This window comes from Macrotis lagotis, chromosome 1 (genome assembly GCF_037893015.1).
Source record: "Macrotis lagotis isolate mMagLag1 chromosome 1, bilby.v1.9.chrom.fasta, whole genome shotgun sequence".
NCBI lineage: Eukaryota > Metazoa > Chordata > Mammalia > Peramelemorphia > Peramelidae > Macrotis > Macrotis lagotis.
In genome coordinates this window covers 843,445,708-843,465,464 of record NC_133658.1, presented here as the reverse complement: position 1 = coordinate 843,465,464, position 19,757 = coordinate 843,445,708, and positions in this window count along the sequence as shown.

Here is a 19,757-nt window from a genome sequence, read left to right as displayed (position 1 = left end):
CACATATTATCTTTTATTTATCTGAACAAGCTGCTTGTCTGGTATAATCTAAAGTATCATTGAGAAGGTGATGGAGTGTATTTCCTAAGGAAATTTGTTTTTATGAATATTTCCTGATGGTAAAAGAACTTCAGTGATCTGATTTATTGAATGAATATCTTTGTGGTATGGTTTCATAGGAGTGGACCACATTGCTCATATATCCTCTGGGGAGGAAAATTGAAGTTGAGAGCAATAAAACTTGGTGGGAACTCTGGTAAAGTTCACACGAAGCTGGTGGCACTTTTATTCTAGAAAATGACACTTTAGGTCTTTCATATAGGGAAATGAAGCTCTGAGATCTGAATATTTTCCCCATAATTAGGTAATTATGGAAGATTAAGCCCACAGGGATGGAGGCCTGAAGCATGAGCCTTGAATCATGGAAGATTATAGGATAATGAAAGGAATGTGTTCTCTTTCTTTAGCACCTGAGAAGGTCCTCTTTCTAACTTCATTTCCTTACAATGTGATCAATTTTTAAGGTATTATTGACATTGAAAATTAGATTTATTTTTAAGTTTTCCGTTTAAACCACCAATGTCTATAATATCTGACTTTAATTCTATCCTATTCTGTTCCTTAGTTTCTTACTTACCTTTCTATTAGAGTTGTTTAAATTTAAGAGTCATATTGAAGTTATCCATAATTGTAATCATTTTATCTAAGAATTTTGGCAAGTCAGTTAGTTTTTCCTGTAAGTACTTATCACACCATGCCATTCAACACAAATATATCTTAAATTGATTTTGTTTCATTATTTATGATGCTTTTAAATGTAATTTGGCTTCCTTGTTTTATCTTTTATGCCAGTATCTATTTTTACTGCCATTAAATGAAGATTGTCACTTTTCTTTTGAATTTAACTGGAGCATGATAAATCCAACTCCAATGTTTTATTTTAACTTTATATGAATCTTTCTAGTTTGTTTTTTCTTTTTTTAGGCAATCAGAGTTAAAGTGATTTACTCAATGGTCCCACAGCTAGGAAGCTAGTAACTGAGGCTGAATTTGAACTCAGGTCCTCCTGACTCAAGGGCTGGTACTCTGCCCATTGTGCCTCCTATCTACCTCTGAATGCTTGTATTTTTAGTGGATTTCTTATATTCAACAAATTGTCGGGTTTATTTATTTATTTTTATTGAATACTCCATTGTAGCTATTTTGTTGATCTGGGATAACAGCAACCTGGACCTGAAACAAAAGTAGTCAACAGCAGTGAACCCAGTGAATGAAGTTCCAAGAGGAAGATATAAAACAGCATCCTGAGAAAACTCCCTCCATTAATGCTATCCATATTTACCTTGGATATCCATTTTCATTGTGAAAGAACTCCAGCTTCTCTGAGAAAAGAACTAGTCTAAAAAACTTTACAGATGTGTACCTCAACATTTTCCTCAAGTCATGTTTAGACTATTACTCTTTGGTAATTTTTATTATAATGCAAGCACTTGTCAAAAATAATTATGATCATTTATCTTCCATGTTAATATGGTGGGGTTATGAGAGGATATTGTTCTGAACATTTGTTGATGTCACCATTAACAGATTCACAATGAATTTACAATTTTCCCAGACCATCATGAGAGTATGGATAATTCTACAAGCATTAGCATTTTAGACTCCAGGCATAACATAGAATATGAGGTCTTTCAGTCCAGGCCCTGATTTTCATTTTTTTGTTTTTATTCCTAGTGTTTAGAACAGTGTCTGACCCATAGTAAACTATTAATTAATGCCTGTTGACTTTACTAGACTCCATACTTTTAGCAAGAATTTAGCTAAAGTATATTTAACTCATACCTATCACATTAAAATCCTATTCTGATGCTTCCTTGTGTCTACTTCTTAGCTCATTTTTTCTATCATCTTCCATTTTATTGATAAGCTAACCTCATAAACATCCATGATTATGACTGGTAAGTTGTTTTTCCCCCTCCATCAAATATTATCATAACATTTTATTTTTGATTTATTTGAAAACAGAAATAAATAAAAATGGGCTAGCTATGATTTTTTAAAATTTATTTTTGTATTTTTTATTTTATTTTCCCCTTGGTTACATGCAAAAACATGTTTCAACACTCACTTCCAAAAACCTTGAGTTCCAGATTCTCTCCCTTATCAATTATTTCATCTTGACTTCTTCTGCTTTTTTATCCTCTGTCCATCCATTTCATTAGGACTCAGAATTTTTCCTTGGTCTTATTTTCTCTTTATAGTGTCTCCTATGGTATCGCCACTCACTTTAATGACTTGACTCCAAGAAACCATAGCATACCCAGTGACTACACCCCATGAAAATATCTAGTCAGATGGGCTCAATCAAGTTGAAGAGAAATGACAGACCTCAAATCTGTTGATAAGTTAGGGAGATGTCTAACCCCAAAATTTCCCCAGGGAACTGGATGGATAAAAACTTTATTCCAATAGCCATGAAGATGACTGGAGCAAACACTGTGGAATGCTTTGAATTTGGACAGACATTTAAGATATATTTGTCTAGCAATTTAAGATTTGCAAAGTGCTTTATATAAATTATCTCATTTGATCACATAGCCACTCTGGCAGGTAGGTTTCCCTATTTTTATGGATGAGGAAACTGAGATATATTAAATGACTTTCCCCCATTTTAATAGATGAGGAAACTGAGATATGTTAAATGACTATCCAGGGTAACATAGCTACTAAATATCTGAAGTGGGATTTGAACTCACATAGTCTAGATTTCAGGACTAGTCATTGTACTATCTTCATGGCCTTTAGATATTTCTCTTTTTGCATCAGTCTCAGTTTTTTTAATTCACAGTCACCAACATAGTTCAGGTTAGTCTGTCCTTACCGAGAATATTTCAGTAGCCTATTTTCCAATCCATTTTTTTTTCACATTGCTGCCCAAGTAATTAACCTAATGTACTGGATTGACCACATCATTTTTTTAATTTATTTAAGGAAATGGGGTTAATTGACTGTCCCAGGATCACACAACTAGGCAATTAAGCATTTGAGGTCATATTTGAACTCAGGTCCTAGGTTCTCTATTCACTGTGGAACCTAGCTGCCCCAACCACATCATTTTAAAATTCAAACAATTCTGTGTCTTCCCCAATAACTTCAGAAATAATGATAGCCTTCTGATTCTGATACTTAAGGTTCTCCACAATATGACTTCAAATTAATTTTCTTCCCCTATCTCATTGCTTCTTTCCAATACTCTCTATTCCAACAAAATTGCACTATTTCTTCTCTGATATTATTTTTTTCCCTTTCCATAGCTCTCTGACTTTGCTCATGCTGCCACTATTCCTATAATAAATTCTGCCTCATTTTTTTATCTTTTGAAGTCCTCTTCCTTCAAGGTGCAATTCAGTAGTCATCTTTTTCATGAACCTTCCCCATTCATCTTCTTGGTTCTCTTTAAATTACTCACAGCACTTTGCATGTGCTTACTTTCTTCTGCTTTGCATCTTAGTTATTTGTATTGTGACCCTGGTTTGGAGCATAGGACTTCACATAATAATAAAATCTTTGTTTAATGAGTGAAACATTGGTCAAAATTTTTTTTATAAAAACTTAAGACCTCTGTGCTGAAAACTAACCAATAAGGATATCTAGTAGTCCCTGATTTTATCATTTTGGTTATCAAAGTTTAAGACACTCAATTTTCCTTCAAAAATTGGCAATGTCATTTCCCCAGCAGGATTACCCACAAAGTGAACGATTAATGAGAAAGGGTAGTTAGAAATAGCATTGAAGAAAATGGTGATACTTGTTAGAGTTTCTGAAATGAGTTTTGGAAACAGGACTTAGGGTCCCTTTAGGGATCAAACTAAAATTAAAAGGACTTTATAACCTTATGTCATATAAAGACTTAGGACAGAAGCATTGATTCCATTAGAAAGAGAATGCAATAAAAAGAAAGACTAAATAACTTTAGATTCTCATTAGCTAGCTGTTTTGTGTTCCAAAAGAGCTTCTTCCCTGAAGTCTGAGATTCTAGGAGTTCACAGACCCCTCTTACAGATCTGAGAGAAAAAGAGATAAGATGTGGAAAGAATCAGAAAGAGACACGGAACTAAACAGAGACAGAGAGATAAAAGCTGACTGCATAAACTGAAAAGAACATAACTGAGAGAGAATATAACTGAATACATAAACTGAAACTTAACCTTTGGGCTCTAAGCTAAAGGAAGAGAGCAACCCAGTCCAGAAAAAATAGAGTTGGGGAGAGCAAAGACCTTGTACCCTCACAAAATTGTGAAGTAAGATACTAGCACACACACAGAGTATGTGTGGCTTGTATAAATTCCCCATGTCGGGGAGAAATTAGAGATTTCAAGATTCATGGAAGTTCTTTGGAGAAATGGTGGAACAGGTGTAGACTTTCTATATCCAGTTCCAGTAGACTAACCATGTAGTTAGGAGAAAGCATTTTTATTGTGTGGCTAGAACTGCTCCTTCCCCACTTTGGAAGTTTAGAAACAGAAATAGTTAAGAATTCCTTTCATTTAGTATTAAAGTCCTTGGTTAAGAATTATCCCAACAAGCTTTGAAAGAAAATCTACATTCTCTTTGTCTCTGTGTTTCTCTCCTTTCTCTCTGCCTCCCAGTAACATATTACAAATTGATCATTGCTTCTTTCTTACTTACAACCTATCGCCAACAATGAAATGCTTACAAATCAGAAATTTCTATGATTGTCCAAACTGTCTTTTAGCCATCATTCAATATTAATTGAACAGAAATATAAGCAAAAAATTTAAGGAACAGGCAGAATTTGAGTTTTTCATATGATCTCCAGTTCAAGGAGGGAGAGAAGAACTTTCCCAAATGGAAAGTTCATTACTGACATATTTTTCCATATACACTTCAGGCTGTTCTTTTGACCTTAATGATAGCCATGGTAACAGCTGAATTCCATTGCCCTCAATCATCTCTTCATTTGCTCCATTTTCACTTAAAAACCTTGTGTCAAGTGTTTGAATTCATTTCTACATTGTGATCATATTTTATCTGAGATATTTCTAAGGCAAGGAAAAGGTAACACCACCCTTTAAAGGCATAACCCCCCTTTCACCTCTATATCAAAATAAGCTGAATGTTTCTATCCCATCCAGTTGATTTCATCTTGGCTACCCTAATACCATTGGTAGGGGGAGTATGATCCTTTTCCTTATAGTCAAGGATTTTAATTTCCTTGCAAAATCAATTGGGGTGCATGTGATTTCTGTTAGATCTAACTATCCTATGATCTGGCAATTTATCTGCCCCTAAACTTTAAGTTCTAGGGCAACTAGGAGGCACAGGACATAGAGACCCATCTACCTGAAGTCAAATCTGGCCTCAAGACACTTACCAGCTATGTTACCTTTGGGAAGTCATTTAACCTTTCTGTATCAGTTTCCTCATCTATAGAATGAGATGGAGAAGGAAATTTCAAACTACTCCAGTATCTTTGCCAAGAAAACCCCAACTCATGATGAGTTGGGCATGACTGAAGTGATTGAACCAACCCCCCCTGAAGTTATTATTCCTAATTTTCAAGGATTTTGACATCTGTTTCTCTGTTTTCATATCTTCCCTTCTTCCTGACTATCGTATGGAACTTTAGTGTCTATAAAGATACTTCTTAAAATTCTTTAACATCTTAGTTCCTCAGCCTTTTCCCATCAAAATGGTCTATTCCTTCACCTCACCCCAGGCACACTTATGTATGGTTACACACCATTATCACACAATTTTTCTATAAATTGCTTCACTTCCCTATTTAGAAACTGGCATTTCCTTGTCTGGTCATAAATTTTTATTATTTCACCCCTCATTATGCTGCCCCTCCAAAACCTATTCTTTGCCATCATAGAAGTTTATAATCTCTCCACTCTCCAATAGTTTATCAGACTACTAATATATTTCTGACTTCGCTTTCTTCCCTCTCCAATTTCAATCCAATAATTAATCATTTCAACTTTATATTGTCCTCTGCTCTTGAATCTTTTGCCTCCTTGATCTATTACCATTTACTTTTTGCTATTGAGTGTAGGGTGTGTTCAAGGAAGACTAGTATCTTTGGTGTGAAGGGTGAGGGTGGTACCAAAACTTTTTCAGGCTGCTTTCCACTTTTTGGCATCCACCCGAGTCACCTAACTCTCATCTGTGGTTCTGATTTGCTGTACCATGTACAGCAGTCACACCTTGGTAAGTTATTTTGTCAGATGGGGTAATTAAGTGGAAGGTAACTTAGGGGGTGTCAAATCCATTGGTGAGTTAGGGGAATATCTACCAAAAGCATCTGAAGTTTTTCACTGGTGGAATGAGTGAACAAAAACAATTAGTTATGATGGCCATGAAGTCAGCTGAAGTATGTGATATGGAACACTTAGAGCTTGGTTAGACTTTTAAGATACCAAGGCCATCCTCTGCATCTTAAACCATCACCAGTTGCCTTGACTCTGTTTTGCCATTGAATTATGATGATTTTGGAAGAAAAGTGAGGCCATGCTTTTGCCATTCCTTTCAAAGTCCTCTGGTGACAGGTGACAAATTAGCAAGTGCAGATATACTGGGAGCTGCATCCACAACCTGCACACAGGTGGCTTAGGCCATAGGAGATGACCCCAGTCATCTGGGATCATCCCAGCTATCAGATTGGGATTTTACAGCTTCCTGAGCATCTGAGCAGCCTTTAAAGATCACACTGCTCACCTCCTGTAAGGAAGAGGTTAGAAAATGTGTCTGCTTACCTAACCCTCACCTGATTACCACAGCAGGTTATATTAAAGCAATTTTTGATCTTCTTCCTCTGCAGATTTCTGATCTTTTGTCATTTCTCTTTCAAATGAAAAATGGGTTGATGAGAAATGATGGAGCTGGACTCTAAGAGACAGGAGTTTTCTAGGCTATCAGACTCAGACCTGCTTTTCAAAGTTTGGATGAAGAACTCATATCTCAAATTCTAGTTACTAGTTGAAAAGAACCAAATAAACACATACCTTGTGCACAAATATCATTGCATATTTTTTATGCCAATAGCTCTTTATGAAAGCAGGACACATAACCTCTTACTCCCTCCTAAGAAACATAAGAAGTCAAAGAGGAAGAAGAGATGCTTGGCAAAAATGAAATCACATAAAATTGAACCAATTCTCAGGATTTCAGAGTTGATGATTACCAGAGTGCAATACAGAGGATTTTTCCCCTCTAAAGAAATATCTAGATTACTGATAACCTATGACTTCCCTCTTCAGACAGATGGGAAATTTGAGCAAAGAGATTGTTTGGTGTTGGTTCCATAAAAACCCACAGAATGGTTCCTATTCTTGGGTTTGACAGATTTTAATAGGGGTTTTTTCTCACTACAAATCTATTTTTCATTAATCTGACAAATATTTGTTATATCTATTTCCTGTGATACCCATATCACCACATCCTTTCACTCCTCAACTAGGCAGGGAATTGCATTCAAAGATATTGATCTTCCTTTCTTTTGTTCAAGTCCTCTGAATGAATTTGAATTATGAGGCAAGAAGGATAGGGGACAAGATACCATCAAAGAACAAGACCTAAGATCAGAGAAATACTTTGCAGATGAAATGTGATAGAATCATTTTATTTCATCATAGAGAATAACATCTGATCTAGAGCATAGACCATTTATTTTGTTGGATTATTCATCAAAAATAGCAGCAATATTTATTTTGGGAAATGAGAAATCTGAAGGGAATGTGTTACATTAATTCTCTTTATATTGTCAACTTGTATTTATACATGATTTTTTAGATTTATGGAACACTTTCTACACAACAACCCTGTGAAGTAGGTAGTACAAGAATCATAAGTCTTAGAGAAATTCAACGTCTTTATTGTGTTTAGCCACACAGGACATATCAGAAGTGGTGTTCAAACCTAAGGCTCCTAGCTTCAGGTTCACTGCCTTTTCCACTGTATCATACAGTTTTCCAGAGCTGTTATGCACAAGATTGCTTGCCCTGGCTTTTCTTAAGTTCCAATTCAAATATTATCTTCTCCAAGAAGCCTTTCCCATTCTGCCTTAATTCTAGGGTTTTTTCTTTATTGATTTTTGCCAATTCTTATCTTATTTTTACATAACTGTGTTTTTTGTTGTCTCCTTAATTAGACTGTGGTGTCTATGAGAACAGGGACATTTTTTTGCTTTCATTATGCTCCTTAGCATAAAGTACTTAGTACTTTGACATACAGTGCATAATGAACTTAGTACACTGACAACAGGCCCCTAATAAATGCTTGTTAACGAAGAGGTTTGTATAAAAAAGATGTTCATTGGATAGTCAAATTCCTCTGTTTGGCATTTAAAACCTCTCCCAGGGGGCAGATAGAGCACAGGCCCTGGAGTCAGTAGGACTCGAATTCAAATTCAGCCTCAGGAACTTAACAATTACCTAGCTGTGTGATCTCAGACAAATCACTTAACCCCATTGCCTTGGAAAAAAACTAAACCTGCCCCCCCCACCCCCCAAATGAGTGAAAACCTCTCCCAGTCTATTTCTAACCTATTTTTTCAGATTTCTCCCCAGAACATTCTACAATCCAATTAAGCTAACGTACTTGCTATCCCCCTCATAGGACATCCCATCCTTCTCTCTTCCTTTGTATAGGTTGACCCCCTTTCTCAGTAACTACATTTTCACATTATTATTTTTACTTTCTTTCTCCAAAGTTCAAGGTAAATACTACCCCCAACATAAGTACTTTCTAATCATCTCTGTTGCTAGTGTCTTACATTCTGCAACTACTGTGAATTTACCTGTTCTTTGTTTAGCATATGTTTTATATTTACTTACATGTATACATAGAATCACAAAATTTAGGAGTTGGAAAGTACTTCAATAGTCATACTAAAAAAATGTATTGCTTCTCCCTATAGATTATATAAACCCCTTGAAATTAGGGGCTTATATTTTTGTCTTTATGTTTCCAGTGTCTAGCATAGAGTCTGGCACTTTTTAAATGTTTTATGCTTAATTTATTAATTAATAAAATTCTATAAAACTGCCTACCTGCTTGTAGTGGAGAATCCAATTTGAACTCTCCTCTACCAATATGTGAGGTTATGCTTTTATAAGACAAAACAATAATAAAACAGTATTTGGAGGGTTCCTGATTCCTTTCTTTTTTAATATCTTAAATATTTTATTTATTTTTCCAATCACATGCAAAGATAGTTTTCCAGCAACCATTTTTGTAAAGTTTTAACTTTCCCATTTTTCTCCCTCCTTCTCTTCTCTCCCCCCTTCCCCTCACAGAAAGCAATCTAAAATAGGTTATATGTATAACTATGTTTAACATATATCCATTTTAATCATAAATAGAAAGAACTTCAAATTTGGTATTTGGATTTTTAATTTGCTTCCCCCGCCCAGCTTTTTAAATTGTATGCCCAACTCATTGATCTCTTCTTATTTTATTCCTGTAAATATTTAGAGATATAAAATTTCCCCTAAAAACAGCTTTTCCTGTAACCCACAAGTTTTGGAATGTTGTCTAATTATTGTCCTTGTCTATTGAATTTATCATGTCTATAAATTGTTCATTCATTTACTTAATTCTTCAAAACTGTTATTTAGTTTCCAATTAATTTTAGTCTATCTTTCCATTCCTTTATTGTATGTGATTTTAATTGCATCATAATCATAAAAGTACACCTTAATATTTCTTCCTTTCTGCATTTGATTGTGAAGATTGTATAACCTAATATATGGACAATTTTTGTGATAGGTGCCATGTACTGCTGAGATAAAGATAAATTCCTTTTGATCCCCATTCAATTTTCTCCAGAGTTCTCTCATATCTAACTTCTTCTAATATTCTATTCACTTCCTTAACTTCCTTCTTATTTATTTTATGGTTAGATTTATCTAAATATGAGAGAGGGAGTTTGATGTTCCCTCAACAGAATAGTTTTGCTGTCTATGCCTTGCTATTACTCATTAAACTTTCTAAGAATTTGGATGCTATACCACTTGTTGCATAAATGTTTAAGACTGAACTTATTTCATTGTCTATGGTACCTTTTAGGTACTATTATTATTTAGGTATTCTTTCCTTTTGTTTTTGCAAGGCAATGGGGTTAAGAGGCTTGCCCAAGGCCACACAACTAGGTAATTATTGAATGTCTGAGGCCGGATTTGAACTCAGGTACTCCTGACTCCAGGGCCGGTGCTCTATCCACTGCATCACCTAGCCACCCCTATTATTTACTTTCTTAACCCTTTTAATGGGAAAATATTTATGTTTTTTCCTTTTCTGAGATCAACATTACTACCCCTGATTTTTTTCATTTCAGCTGAAGCACAATGTAATCTACTTCAGTCTTTTATCTTTACTCTGTGTGTATCTCTCTGTTTCAAATGTCTTTCTTGTGAACATCTTGTAGGATGCTGGTTTTTAATCCATTTTGCTATCTTCTTCTGTTTTATGGAGAGTTCATCTCATTCACATTCACAGTTTTAATTACTAACTCTTCATTACTCTCCATTCTATCTCCCCAGCATTTGTACTTTTCTTTCTCCTTTCTCCTTTCTCCTTTCTCCTTATCCCTCCTCACTACTTTTTTTGCATCTTCATATCTTGTTCATCAATCTGCTCTTTTCTATCAGTCCCCTTCCTTTTCTTTCCCTTTCCCCATTCTTTTCTCTCTCCCTTCTATCAGTTCCTCCTTCCTTCTACCCTCTTTACTCTCCTAATTCCTGAAAGGTAAAGCAAATTTATAACTTCACTGAGTTATTCCCTCTTTGAATCAAATACAGTTGAGAGCTAGATTCAAGCAGATCCTACTTTAACAGGTTCTTTGCACCTATTCATGTGATGGAATTTGCCCTATTCTGCTCCCTCCTTCTTTGATCTTGTTGTAATCCCCCTTTTTAATGCCTAAATAATTTTTAAAAATCATCCTATCAAAATCAACTTATGTCCATACCTTCTGTCTAAGTATACTCCCTCTAATAGAGTTAAAATTCTCAAGAGTTATAAAAATCTTCCTTACATGTAGGGATGCAACTGGTTTAATTTTCTTGAATAGCAGTCTTTTTCTTTTTTCCTTATTAACCTTTTTATGTATCTCTTGAGTTTCCATTTGAAGATCAAATTTTCTATTTGGTGCTGGCCTTTTCATTAGTGAGTTTGAAGTCACCTATTTTGTTAAATATTCATCTTTTCTCCTTTATGAATGTGCTCAAGTTGATTCTTGGTTGTAATTCAAGCTCATTTGCCCTCCAAAATATCATATTCTAGACCCTTTGATCCTTTAATATTGATGCTTCCAGGTCTTGTATTATCCTGACTTTGGTTCCTTGGTGTTTGGAATGCTTCTTTCTGTTCACTTGCCAGATTTTCTCTTAATCTAACAATCTGGAATTTGGTTATGATACTACTTGATATTTTCATTTTGGAAACCCTTTAATTAAGTGGTTGATAGATTCTTTCAGTGACTATTTTGCCCTCTGGTTCTATGATTTCATGTTTTCCTTGATGATTTCTTGAAAGATATTGTCCAGTCTTTTTCTGATCATAGCTTTCAGGTTGTCCAATAATTCTAAAATTATCTCTCTTGAATATATTTTTCTGGTCAGTTATTTTTCCAGTGAGGCATTTTACAATTTCTTCTGTTTGTTTTCCATTTTTTAAAAACTGTGTTTAACTGATTCTCAGTGTCTCATGGAATCATTTGCCTCCATCAATACAGTCTGTTCTTCAATTACTTTTTTGCATCTCCTTTACCATTTGATCTATTTTATTTTTCATTTGCCCAATTGTATTTTTTTTTTGGAGAAGGATTTGTTTTCTTCTGTCAATTTTTGTACTAGCTTTTACAATTGAATTTCTCTTACATTTCTTTTCTGAATTTTTCCATTTTATTTTTAAAATCATTTTGAGCTCTTTCAAGAAAGATTTCTGGATTGGAGACCAAATTCATATTCTCCTCCATTGAGATGGTATTTTGCCCATCCTTATTTCCAAGATAACTTTCAATAGACCCTACTTTTCTCTGGACTTTCTCAATTTGATTTTTGTTACTAGGAACTATCCCAAGGTTCTTTTGTTGGGGAAGGGACCTGCTTACAGACCTTCACTATTGAGCATTGTAAAGGCTTGCTCAGTGGCCTGGGGTCGTTGACATTAGGAACTCCAGGAGATTCCTCACTGGATTCACCCATTAGGAACACAAGCAGCTTGTTCTCTGGACTGACTACACTGGGGATGTCAGCTGCACCTGCTGGGAATAGTGGAAATGCCTGGGGCTTGCTCTCTGGGCTAGGCCTTCTGGATTAGGAGTTTGCCACTGTCCAGTCCAGCTGTCAGCTCAATGAGGGTCTAAAGCAAGTGTATTGGAGTTTTCCCCTCTTGTCTGCTGGGCCATTGACCCTCTGAATCCAGACTCCAAAGGCCTCTGTTGTAGATCTCTCCTGCAGTCAAAAACTTCTGGTTAGTTCCTGACTTACCCTGCCACCCATGTACTGGTTTTTGGTTCCCTGACCTGGGTGCACTTGTACGCCCCCTCCCCATGATAGATCTCGCTGGATGATGTTCCAGTCTATTCTTTTGTCACCCTAAAATATTTTGAGATTTAATAATGTAGTTTGGGGCAACTTAAGAAAGTTCCTAGCCTCTTTCCACCATCTTGGTCAGAAAGACCTGATTGCTTTCATAAGCAACATCCCTAAGGGCATCATTGCTAGTCTTGTCATCTCTACTCAGTAGCTAAATTAGAAACATGACATTCAAATCCTTGTCACATACACCCAATATAATTACCAAATTATGGAACAAATGTTGGACTATGAGGAGAAGTGAGAAACTGAATTCTCATATTATTTAATTTTGTTTGGAAAAATGGGAAAATGGGGATGAATCAATGAAGACATTCATACTTTCCTCTCCCCTAATCCCCCAAACCATAATGTTGAATAATTTAGTAACATGATCAATTGGCTGGTGTCTATTTTCATTCAATATCAAATGTCTAGCCCTGAGTTTACTATGAAATAACCAAAGGTATTAATTCAGTGAATGAACTGTATCTCTTAAATTCACACTATATTCCAGGGACTGTGCTAAACCCTAAATGACTTCCTTATTCTCAAGGGAATTTATAATCTTATTGCTAGGGGAAAAATTCAGTTTCTCTTCATGGAGGAGGTGTGAAGATTAAGGAAAGTATAATCTTTTGTAACTTCGGGTACAGATATTACTCCCTTTCAGTGTCTTGTTTTGTAGTTGAATGACTCAGGAATTTTCACAGAGCCATAGAAAACCTGAATTCTTTCAAGATAGGGTTGAAATGAAGAGAATATGAACAATGTGAATCAATTAACAATTGGAGATCCAATCAAAGAAATGGGGGAATGTCTGTTTTCAAGGGATTTTGTAGACTTTAAAATTTTAATATGTCATTGGTGTTACCTAAGTGGAAGGAGGTTTCTATACTACTGAAAGTTCTTACACTTAAAGAATTACAGATGTAGACCAAAACAAATAGATGTCAGTCTTTCTGTGAAGTCTCATCATATGACAGTAGACTTCTTGAAAATTCTAAAACTCTGCCATTTTAAACAGTTAAACACTTTAAGTATGGGTACTTACAGCAATGGGTCATATGTCTGCCATGAGGAACATACTAGATTAAAGAAAATTGGTCAATAGAAACACCATTTTTCCTTTTTGACATTGCAACTATATGAAGATCATATAGTAGCCATGGAAAAATTTAGATTTCAAATGACAGAATATCTACAGGATTTATGTATTTCTTTTTTAGCACATTGAATAAATATTTGTTGAAAAAGTCATGAAAGTCACTGGGACAACATTTTATTTTATCAGGCAAACATGTATTTCAAAATTTAGAAGGGAGAGATTATAAATGAGATAAGGAGGAGAGAAATTCCTCAGCTGGTTCAAAAGAGTAGTTGATAACTGGAACAGCACAATGAAGAGTGAATGGGCCATTCTAAGAAAAGAGATTTGTTGTTTGTTTTCAGTTATGTCCAACTCTTCATGATTTCTTGGCAAAGATATTGGATCAATTTGCCATTTCCTTCTCAAAAATATTTGTGAACTACTTTATCACATTGTCTTTTATACAGCATTTGTTGTTCAGTCATTTCAGTCATGTCTAACTCTTTGTGAACTCATTGAGGGCTTTCTTGGCAAAGGTGTGGGAATGATTTATCATTTCCTTCTTCAGTTCATGTTACAGATGAGGAACTGAGACAAAGTTGAGTAACTTGCCCAGTGTGACACAATGACTAAGTGTCTGAGGCTGGATTTGAACTCAGGAAGATGAATCTTCCTATTTCCAAGTCCACTTCTCTATATACTGTGTCACCTAAGTACCCCCCACTCCCAAGAAAAAGGAAGAGAGAGAGAGAAAGAGAAGAGAAGAGAGAGAGAGAGAGAGAGAGAGAGAGAGAGAGAGAGAGAGAGAGAGAGAGAATAATTATATAGGGTCTCCAGGGTTATATCAATAAAGAGAAAGATAGAAATTCAAGGTAAGAGCTAGTTTTAACTTTATTTCACATGTAGTAGTGAATAACCAAGCTTTACCATGTGATAGTCTAAGGACTGAGGGGTGATTGGACATTGAATAGAAACTGATGCTTTGTAATTTTTCACTTAGAAATCAGACTAAGTGAGTTGAAATCCTATCTCAATGAGGGACAAGATGAAGTTAATGACTGAGGAACACTACAAACTCCAATAATAATATTGATAGTGTTAGGAGCTGTTTGATGATGATGTTTATTGTTTGTTCTTGATGAAGATCATGACATCAAGGAAGGATATCAAAACTATGCCATGACTAGCACATTAATTAGATTGAGGTGAGGGGGTACTGTGTTAAGTTACCAACCTTGTTTTCTCCTCCAGAACCATCTGGGTCCAGTAACCAGATATGGATCAGGAAGACTGGTGATAGCCCTGAATTTGAGGCAATCAGGATTAAGTGATTTACTCAGAGTCACACAGTTAGTGAGAGTCAAGGGTCTGAGGCTAAATTCAAACTCCCATCCTCCTGACTCCAAGGTCAGTGCTCTATCCAATAGACAAAAAACTTTCTTGTTTGCTTCTTCAATTATTAGGTCTAAACTTCAGCATACTCTTATAGCTAGGGCCCCAGCCTGGGCATTTAGGAGTTAATTCTACTAAATTGTGAAGTACTTAGCACATTGTCTATTATAAAGTAGTTGTTGTTCAGTCATTTCAGTTGTGAACCCACTGCCATTTCTTTCTTGAAATTATTTGTGGACCACTTAACCTCTCCCAGTTCATTCCCAAGAGAGATTAGGGGTTTTTAGATTGAGAGATTGAGCCTGGTTTCTAGGGATTACTCTTAATCCTCATGGAGAACTAGGAGAGGATTTTATAAGTCTTGTTTGTTATTCACTCAAATTCTGCTGTCTTACTTATTTCCCAACCCCATTTATCCATCCACCTTAACCTCTCCTTCTTCATTGAGTCCTGAAATTTGTCAACTTTCCACTATTGATAATTCCATCCTGAGTCATTCAAACATGACCAAATGTCCATCCTCAGTAAAATCACACACCTACTTTCACATCTATACTCTCTAACCCTTGATTTATTGTTACTCTACCCATTCCTCCCTGAAACACTATGCTCAACTTCCAATATCTGCTCATTTACTTACCAGTATTTACTGGATACTTCTACTTGCCCACTATTATTTTCTTTATACTCATACAGTTCACCATCCATTCCAGCTCCTGCATTCACCCAGTCTCAAACTGAGTTTTACTTGCTTATCCACTTACTGTTCTCATTGGTTTCTAGTTTCTACTAGCTCATCCAGTACTTCACATAGTATAATTTCATTCACCCTGTTCCCTCCCTTAAGCCACATTCTGATTTAACTTTTTTCTTCATTCCCTCCTCTGCTTTCCACCCTGAAGTGCCCTCTTTCTCTGCTTGTAATTCTACAAGGATGATGGTGAGTGTATAAGGGACCTTTGAGGGATTTTTTGCCTTATTTTAATAAGATTCAGGGGGCAAAGGGGGGGATTTTGAAGAAGATAAAGGTTGATGTATATTCAGAGGGACTAGCAGGGAGATTTACAAGAAATAGCTGCAAAAGATAAGATCCAAACCACTGGTAGGAATTGGACTTATATATTTGTTTGGGGTCAGATGGTATTGAAATCATGTTGTCAGTATGTAACTTTCTAGAATCACTTTTGAACATGAGGATAGCTCAGATCACCCTATTTTGTAAGCATCATTGACTGCTAGAGATGAAAGGGAGAACTTGAGATTTTCCAGCTAGATTTTCATTTTATGGAAGAGTCATCTCAAGAGAGACAAAGTGATTTTTACATAAACACAAGAGATAAATGGAATTTAGACAAGTTTGTGCTGGCAAATATTTGAAAATTGATTGAAAAAATTATGCAGGATACATCTTTAAGTTTTGCATTATTAATATTTTCTTACTTTCATAAATCAACAAAATAATATATCAATGCTGATATATTACCGTTGATTGTTTCCTAGGGGTAAATCAAGGAGAATTTAAAATTCAGTCTTCCCAAACCAGGAGGAGCAGGTTTCAACAGAACTCTGAATCTAAGTTTCAGGAAATGTATTCCAGGATCCTAGGTCTTGTCCATTGACTATTTTTCCTGTCACTGCCGTCCTTTCTCTTTTCCAGGATCTCTTACAGAATAGGACAATCTCTAGGCTTCTTCCTCCCTTTATCTAGTTGAAAAAAATCAAGAATAAAAACAAAAACAAGCCACACAAACCCTTCGAGACTATCTAAGTTAAGGTTTTATTCTCAGCAACTAGAAAGAAATTAATGGGGAAATAAAAGTAACCCAGAAAAATTTGAAAAGTTACAAGATTATAGGTTTTGCAGTATTAATTGTTTTCTCTTTAAATGACTGGAATCTTGAATTTTTGATATAAAAACTAACACTTAAATAGTGCTTTAAAAATTTATGAATCATTTGCTCTCATTTAATCTGGACAACTGTTAGGTATGATCTTAGTATTCCTGTTTTTCAAATGAGGCAGCTGAGGCTGAGAAAATTTAAGTGACTTGTCCAGGGCCACACAGCTGGTGTGAGACAGAATTTCAACAAGTTATTTTTGACATCATATCTGTTTTTTTATTCCTGAAGTTACCTAGAGTAGTTTGATGGACAAAATATTTGACTTGAAATCAGGAAGACGTGACTTGATGTAAATTTTATCACCAGTTGTTGTGTGACTGAGCAAATCATTTAACCTTTCATGGCCTCAGTTTCCTTGACAGCAAAATGAGGGAGGTTGGATTTGATGTCCTTTCATGTCCCTTCTGAATTTAAATTTATATTCCAGTCATCTAGGTAGGCATCGAAGAGGGCTGTTGCACTCAGGATGCATTGAAAACCATAGTGTTTTGGGGACTGTAGAGATCATGGCCCATTTGTAGCTTGTCCTAGTCTCTTCATATCTGTAGTTATTTAGTTATTTCTGGAAACTGAAATTTTAAAAGGACGTGGATAAGTAGAGAATGTTCAGAAGGCAATCATGATAATGAACTCATATGGTCTTGCGTTCCCACCAAATGTGGAGTGATTGACATAACTGAATGTTAAACCTGAAGAAGAGAAGATTTATGGATGTATAATAATTGTCTTCAAATATTTTAAGGACTGCAGGGTTGAGGTTAACAAGTCAGTATTTATAAAGCACCTAGGATGTGCCAGGCTCAGCTCCTGTTCTCAAGGAACTAAAATATAAAAGGAGAGATAATATGTAATCAACTATGCACAGATTATATAAAGGATAAATTAAGAATGTAGATTCTGTTTACCCTTAGAGGACATAAGTAGTGAAAAATAGATTGAAGTTGCAAGGAGGCAAGTTTAAGCTTGATGTCAAGGGAAGACTTCCTAACAATGTGTTGAAAAGTGAAGCAGCTTACCTGGGAGTATTGTGGAGATAATACACAAAAGGAATCTGGAGAAGTGTGATGGAGTAGAAAGAAGGAAGTAGCAAGAAGAACTTGAACATGTTGAAAATGGAGTGTTGTCAGGTGGGAAATGAAAAAATAATTAAACTAGATATTTTGTCTTAAATGGAAGATTTTGGAGAAGCTTTTTGATCTTCCCTCCAATTAGACAGTGCTGATAAGGTAGAGGTCATAGCAGATGTGGATCTTGCAGAATAATGAGGTTCCTCATGGCAAGAAGTCCAAAGGAATGAAACTAGGTGGGAAATGAAGAGACAACTAGCTTAGTGGGTCTTTGAACACACAAAGGACTTATGCAAGATTTGCTTATTGCAGTGTCCTTATTTTTATCTTACTATTTTCCTGTTTCAAGAGGAAGAATTTTGTCTCATTTTTTAAAAAGTCAGCTAGAATGTGTGGGTGGAAGGTGGGAGAGGATCCCAAGTTCATGATATTTATTCATAAGTAATGTAGTTTTTGAATCTTTCATTACCAAGGCTATCTTAGGAATACCCTAAATATAAATATCATATCCTAAAGTTGAGAAAGATTGATTTTTTTCATGAAAAAAAATCAATCTTTCTCAATTTAGCCATATAAGGAAATTTAGGCTCAGGGAAGAAAAAGTCAAACATGGTCTTAATTGTATTCAGTTTGTCCTTCATTTAATATAACCTTTAGGGGCCGCTAGGTGGCGCAGTGGATAAAGCACCGGCCCTGGAGTCAGGAGTACCTGGGTTCAAATCTGGTGTCATACACTTAATAATTACCTAGCTGTGTGGCCTCGGGCAAGCCACTTAACCCCATTTGCCTTGCAAAAACCTAAAAAAAAATATAACCTTATTTTCTCTTGCTGTAAAAGAATTCCATTCCATGAAATGAAAACATTAGCTGAGGATTTTCCTCTTGTTTCTTACACACAGATGTTCTGTATTTGAGGAAATGATGTTCCCATATTAACCATAGAACTGAGTCCTTGTACCTCTGACTTTGGGTTGCAGTATTATGGATACCTTCACATCCCTTTCTCACTAAGGGTAGAACAAGAGGGAATGGGCTGAAGTTGAAGCAGTATGTGCTGGAATGAGGTAAAAATGTTTCTTCACAGTAAGTGTAATATGACATTATGTGGTTACTCTGTACTTTTCTTCCCTTTCACTGACACAAGTTGCAGGTATGAACTCTCTGAACTGAATTGAGATGGAATTGGAATGGGTAAGACTGGGAGGAGATAAGAGAAAAGGGACTGGGGAGACAAAGAATTTTCTTGTTCATGTAAAAAAGCACAATTTTATATTTGTTTGTGATTACATCAACAAACCTATTTAATGTGTTTCCTTGTCTGTGTGTGAATATAGATACTTTTGTGTGATGATATTGCTATGTGTGTCCCTATACATATTGTGTGCTATTGAATGTTGTTTGTATGTACTGGAATGAGCAAAAGGGGAGGAGGTCAGGTATCAAAGTGTTGAGGGTGCTCTTTGAAAAAGCATGTGACAAAGGAAGGTGGGCAGGTTTGTTGTGGGTAGGGTTAATTGGGCACATAGGAGATGAATAATGTCCACCTTGAAAACCCAGGCATCAGGGATCATACTCCCTAAGGACAGAATTTGATCAACTTCAAAAACTTGCCCTGATTCTTAATGTCTATGTCCCCACTGTCTCAAATTCCACTATAGGGTACCATTTTGGACAATGTCTTTCCTTAAACAACTAGATAAACATT